The sequence below is a fragment of the Chiloscyllium plagiosum genome, unplaced genomic scaffold (assembly GCF_037043375.1).
Source record: "Chiloscyllium plagiosum isolate Xiang-an unplaced genomic scaffold, Cpla_swu_hap1 HiC_scaffold_6, whole genome shotgun sequence".
Taxonomy (NCBI): Eukaryota; Metazoa; Chordata; class Chondrichthyes; order Orectolobiformes; family Hemiscylliidae; genus Chiloscyllium; species Chiloscyllium plagiosum.
In genome coordinates, this window is record NW_028270144.1 from 41,714,795 (window position 1) to 41,721,859 (window position 7,065).

The window sequence follows — 7,065 nt, forward strand, 5'->3', positions numbered from 1 at the left end:
TATTAAGGACAAAAGGGTAACTAGGGAGAGAATAGGGCCCCTCAAAGATCAGCAAGGCGGCCTTTGTGTGGAGCCTCAGAAAATGGGGGAGATACTAAATGAATATTTTGCATCAGTATTTACTGTGGAAAAGGATATGGAAGATATAGACTGTACGGAAATAGATGGTGACATCTTGCAAAACGTCCAGATTACAGAGGAGGAAGTGCTGTATGTCTTGAAACGGTTAAAAGTGGATGAATCCACAGGACCTGATCAGGTGTATCCGAGAACTCTGTGGGAAGCTAGAGAAGTGATTGCTGGGCCTCTTGCTGAGATATTTGTATAATTGATAGTCACAGTGAGGTGCCGGAAGACTGGAGGTTGGTAAACGTGGTGCCACTGTTTAAAAAGGGCGGTAAAGCCAAGCCAGGGAACTATAGACCGGTGAGCCTGATATCGGTGGTGGAAAAGTTGTTGGAGGGATTCCTGAGGGACAGGATGTACATGTATTTGGAAAGGCAAGCACTGATTAGGGATAGTCAACATGGCTTTGTGCGTGGGAAATCATGTCTCACAAACTTGATTGAGTTTTTTGATGAAGTAACAAAGAAGACTGATGAGGGCAGAACAATAGATGTGATCTATATAGACTTCAGTAAGACGTTCGACAAGGCTCCCCATGGAAGACTGATTAGCAAGGTTAGATCTCATGGAATACAGGGAGAACTAGCCATTTGGATATAGAACTGCCTCAAAGACAGAAGACAGAGGGCGGTGGTGGAGGTTTGTTTTTCAGACTGGAGGCCTGTGACTAGTGGAGTGCCACAAGGATCGGTGCTGGGTCCTCTACTTTTGTCATTTACATAAATGATTTGGATGTGAGCATAAGAGGTACAGTTAGTAAGTTTGCAGATGACACCAAAATTGGAGGTGTAGTGGTCAGAGAAGAGGGTTACCTCAGATTACAACAGGATCTGGACCAGATGGGCCAATGGGCTGAGAAGTGGCAGATGGAGTTTAATTCAGATAAATGTGAGGTGCTGCATTTTGGGAAAGCAAATCTTATCGGGACTTATACACTTAATGGTGAGTTCCTAGGGAGTGTTGCTGAACAAAGAGAACGTGAAGTTCGGGCTCATATCTCCTTGAAAGTGTAGTCGCAGGTAGATAGGATAGTGAAGAAGGCATTTGGTATGCTTTTCTTTATTGGTCAGAGTATTGAGTACAGGAGTTGGGAGGTCATGTTGCGGCTGTAACAGGACATTGGTTAGGTCAATTGCGTGCAATTCTGGTCTCCTTCCTATCGGAAAGATGTTGTGAAACTTGAAAGGGTTCAGAAAAGATTTACTTGGATGTTGCCAGGGTTGGAGGATCTGAGCTACAGGGAGAGGCTGAACGGGCTGGGGCTGTTTTTTCTGGATCGTCGGACGCAGAGGAGTGATCTTATAGAGGTTGACAAAATTATGAGGGGTATGGATAGGATAAATAGACAAAGTCTTTTCCCTGGGGTCGGGGAGTCTAGAACGGGAGGGCATAGATTTAGGGTGAGAGGGTAAAGATATAAAAGAGACCTAGGGGGCAACCTTTTCATGCAGAAGGTGGTACGTGTATGGAATGAACTGCCATAGGATGTGGTGGAGGCTGGTACAATTGCAACATTTAAGAGGCATTTGGATGGGTATATGAATAGGAAGGGTTTGGAGGGATATGGGCCGGGTGCTGGCAGGTGGGACTAGATTGAGTTGGGATATCTAGTCGGCATGGACTGGTTGGACCGAAGAGTCTGTTTCCATTCTGTACATCTCTATGACTCCATGACTTGTTTTTTCGATCTGCATGTCTGGATCCATCCATAGAGTAAGTCATTCTAGACCAGATATTGTAAAACAAGTCAAAATTAATTAATTACCTTATAGTGAAGACACATCTGGGAAGCACCAAAACAATGTAAATGAATTTTCCTTTCGGTCTGAGGCAAAGGAGAGTGGATCCATGAGTATTATTTGAATTGAATTGAATTGAAATGAGTTGAATTAGCTTTATTGTCACATGTACTCAAATGAGTCATTTAAGGAGATATTTCAGAATACACAGAATATATACATCTAAATGAGAAAGACAATATCTGCCTTCTGTGTTTAACTGAAACAAATATATGGTATCAACGTTTCAGAAAAAGTATATAATTACACTAAAATGGATGGTTAAAATATTGCATAGAGTATTAAAAATAGCAAAGAGTGATGGAAAGATTAATATAGAAAGAAAATTAAAAAATGATAAACACTTAACTAGAAATATAAAAAAAAAGTCAGAGTTTCTATAGATTTTTTTAAAAATGACAAGTCAGCACAATGAGCATCAGTCCTATAGAAAGTGATTATGGTAAATAATGTAGTTTAGTAAATTGCCTTCAACATAGACGAATTTACCTTCAACATAGGCACTAGAAGTAATATCTCAGAAGTACCTGTCAGGCTGAAATGGAAGGGAGTGATGGACCCTGGAAAATTGCCATCACGAGGGATCAGGTTCTATTCCAAATTGTTGGAAAGGTGGGCTGACAAGTCCCTGTCTGACTCATTCTCGAGGATGAAAACAATAGGGCAATGTGATAGTTGATGTGCTGCCTTTAATTTTCCAAAACGGCCTATTTTGGAGAAGGTTCTTTTTTGTTGGAAAATAGCGATTGTTAATTCTTTAAGCAAAAAGAGAGAAAATAAAAATCATGTGTATGGCATAACATAGTAATATGAGTAGAAGATTTACTTGATAACAGAAAACAGGGAGGAGCAACAAGTGGCTTTCTGATTGGTTAAATGTAACAAGTGGTTTGCCACAGAGGAAAATGCTTTTTATAATTTATATAAATGACCTGGATGTAGGTTTTCTCACGGACCTGGAAGGATCAGTTTCAGATGTTTCATCACCATACTAGGTAGCATCTTCAGTGAGCCTCTGGATGAAGCACTGGTGGTGTAGCTCACTTTCTATTTTTAAGTTTGGGTTTCCTTAGTTGTTGATGTCATTTCCTGTAGTGATGTCCACAGCTCAGCGAGTAAACCTACATCTAGAACCTCAACCTGAGCAACAAATCTTCTCAAAACTCGCCAATAAATGACCTGAATAGAGACCAAAGATATTGTTGCTAAATTTTCTGAGGATGAAAAGAAATAAGAGTTAAATGGTGAGAGATTGCAGGGCTTTCAGATCAGAGGGAACAGTTTGTTGTGATGTATGAATCACAATAGGTCAGTTTCCCGGTACAATAAATAATAAGGAAATTAATAAAATAGGTTATTAATGCTTCAGAAGCAGGTCAGAAAACATTCACTGGACTAATACCTGGAATGAATGGATTGCCTTATGAGGAAATTCCAGACAGGCTTAGCTTTTGCCCTCTGAAGTTTAGAAGAGTCACAGGTGACTTAATTGAAATGTATAAAATCCTGAGGGGACTTGGTCAGGTGGTTATGGAGTCATACAGTATGGAAACAGACCCTTCAGTCCAACTCATCCACATCAACCAGACCTCCCAATCTGATTTACTTCCACTTACCAGCAATTGGCCTATATACCTCTAAACCTTTTCTCCTCATATGTCCATCCAGATGCCTTTTAAATATTGTAATTGTACCCAAATCCACCACCTCATCTGGCAGCTCGTTCCACGCACGCACCATGTTCTTTGTTATTTTGATTTTTGGATCTCCATGGGGATCATAACAAATGCTTTTTTTCACATCAACTTAGTAGCATTCTTATTCACTGATAATGGGTTACACCTGATTTTCAGAAAGTAAAACATCATTCGATTTTCTAACACTGGTCCCCCTCACAGTGAAAAAGTGAAATTTCATTGAACACTTTAGGAGCTGGACAATGTTGTAATGGTTCTCATTCTGTGGCGTATTATACAGAGAAACTAAGAGAAAACATCTCTTTGGTCCAGGATAATTGTTTGGTTATTTCCTTTCATGACATGATGTACTAGTTAATTATAGCCCTGAGTTCTAGTAATCAAGTTAAATAATTATTGGTTTTCTGATTGTAATTATGTATTAGTCACATTTGTTTGTGTCACTAAGTACCAAAAGGTCCTCAGTTAAAAGTTCCAATTCTTAATAATAAAAAAAAGAATTGAAGCTGAAAATTCTCAATGATTTTCAGAAGACAAGACTTAAAACTTGTCCATAGCTAACAAGCTCAGAGCATTTTTCAAGTTCTGTGCCATATGCACACACTAAGTTGTAACATGGACAAACTTTGTAATATCAACCAGAAAGTTGGTCATGCCTGCAGATGTCAGATCATTGTTTTCATTTTCAGAGAGCTGGAAAATTAATGGTAAGTCTCCTGACTGGATTATCACATGCAATTTGGAGCACCACATGTCAGGGTGGAAGGACTGACTATGGATGGGGTGAAACACAATTTCAATGGAAAAAAAGAAAGTGGGACTCAAAAGATGAGATTATAAGGACACAATGCACAAGTTTACATGGTATTTACTTGACTATTAAAGTTTGCGAGGTGATCCAATGGTACTGTTTAAAATGTTAAAAACAATTTAACAAGCTAGACACTGAGAACATACATCTTGTGTTGGGGTTCAATAACAAGAGTTGGGATCTTCTGCCATGGATCTGGGGCCCAAATTCTATCACCTTCCCAATTCCACAAGTATTAAGTTCTGGACAGGAAAACCAATTAAGCCAACTGAGCAATATGTTGAACTCGATGGGTAATTGTTACTCTATTGAATAAGAATAAATACATTGACCTTCCATGATCTTACACTCCTATAATCATTACTCAGTTTATCATCTGACTTATTGTAACCAATGCTATTGATCATCCTCAAGCATATTAATAATAAACCATCTGGTAGTAAATTAAAGACAATCTTTAGTTTCAATGTCGAGCCTTATCTTACTGCTGAATGAGGCCCTTTAAAGAACAATTAAAGATCACTTAAGAGCCCTATCATAAAACCGCTCAGATGAATCCAACTGCAATTGGTCCTGTTGATTTGCAGTGTAGATGACAGGTCAAGCTTTGCAGGTAATTTTTCATTTCCAGTGTTGTAGAGGGTTACTTTGATCAAAGGCAATTAGTATACAATGAAGGCACGGAGTATCAGGCAATAGGGGGATTTCACTTGGAGCCAGCCCACCACAACCTATCCTCTCACCCTTGATTTTACCCCTACTCCCATCTCCTTGTGTCATTAACACTACCCCTCAACAACAACAGCAACATCACAAACCCTATAGTCCTATGTCCTCCATGGTTCTGGAACTCCAGTGATGCTCTTCTGGCAGCAGACCCCGCCCTCTCCATGGTACTACTCATTTCAGGAGTGACTGGCCTCTTTTTGGCTGGCAGGACTTCTGCTTCTGGATTCTAAGGGAAACCCTTGTCTGTGAGTTCAGTGGGCCTTTTGTGGTAGAAGCAGTATATGTCTCTCGTCAACCATCCAGCCCCTTGACTAGACCCTTGTCTCTTCAATAACACTGTGACCAATGCTATGATCTTAAAATTGGAGTGAGATTATTCAGAAGCACCTTCTTACACAAAGGTCATGGAAATTTGGAACTCTCTTCACCCAAAAGGCTGCAATAAATCTATCAAGACTGGAATAGATTTTGTGAAGGGACTATATAAAATGATATGGAGCAATTGGTTTGGGATACAGATCTTGGATACTCCAATTGAATAGAGTAAGCTTGAGTGATTATATGACCTATTTTTTCCCCTAAACGTCTGAGCTTGGAAATGACTTCATTTTGAGATGAACTTCTGGGCGGTACTTTGAGAGAACTCTTCAGTTTCATCATGATGTTGAATTCCCATTTCTGGTGCATGTTACATTTAGAATCATAGACTCATAGAGTCATTCTGCACAAAAATAGCCCTTCACTCCATTGAGTCTGCACCAATCTATCTACTGTCCAGCACTTGACCTATGACCTTGAATGCTATAACAATTCAAGTACTCCTCCACATACTTTTTAAATGTTGTGAGATATCCCACCTCATGACTCTTCCAGGCAGTGCATGCAAGATTCCCACCACTTTGAGTGAAAACAATTTTCCTCAAATCCTCTTTAAACCTCCTGCCATTCATCTTAAAATGATTGCACACTTGTTATTGACTCTTCAACTCAGCAGAGCAGCTGCTTCATATCCAGTCTGTCCATGTCTCTCATAATCATATACATCTCAATCAGGCTTTGCTATATACTTCTGAACAGTTCACTTATACCACAGCAGTTTTACTATCTGTAGATTTGATACTTCCAATTCACTCTGACATTCTATCCTTCATAAACTTGAGGCCATCCAAAATTTTGCTCTCCTTTTCCATATGCATACAGAATCCATTCACTCATCAACCTTTAACACTGACCTAGATTGGTTTGAATTTAAACTTGTGATCCTTGTCTTTAAATACATTCAATAGATAAATCTACCAGATACATAGAATCATAGAATCCCTACAGTACAGAAAGAGGCCTTTTGGAGCCTCCAAATAGCTTCCCATCCAAGCCCAGCAATCCCATCCTATTCCAATAATGTTGCATTTACCATGGCCACAACATCAAAGGACAATTTTTAGCATGGGCAATCCACCTAACCTTCCCATTTTTGGACTGTGGGAGGATGCCAGAGCACTCAGAGGAAACACAAATATGTACAGGAAGAACATGCAAAATTCATACAGACAGTTGCCCGAGGCTGGAATGAAACCTAGATGGCTGGCGTTATATGGTGCTAAAGCTAACTAATGTGCCACTGTGCCAATTTATAGCTTTATGATTCAATAAACACTGTACATGAAGTGACAGCTTGAAAGGAAAAAAGTAACTGGGAACGCAGAATGATGGGTGATCTCATTAAAACAAACAAGATCCTGAAAGGACTTGACAATTCAGATGTTGCTTCCATGTGGCACAGTCTCAGGATATGGGGCTGATCATTTAGGACTGAGGTGAGGTGAACATTCTTCAATCAAGGCCTTACGGATTTTGAAGTTCTCTATCTCTCAGTAGACATGCTCTCCTTGAATATAATTAAGGC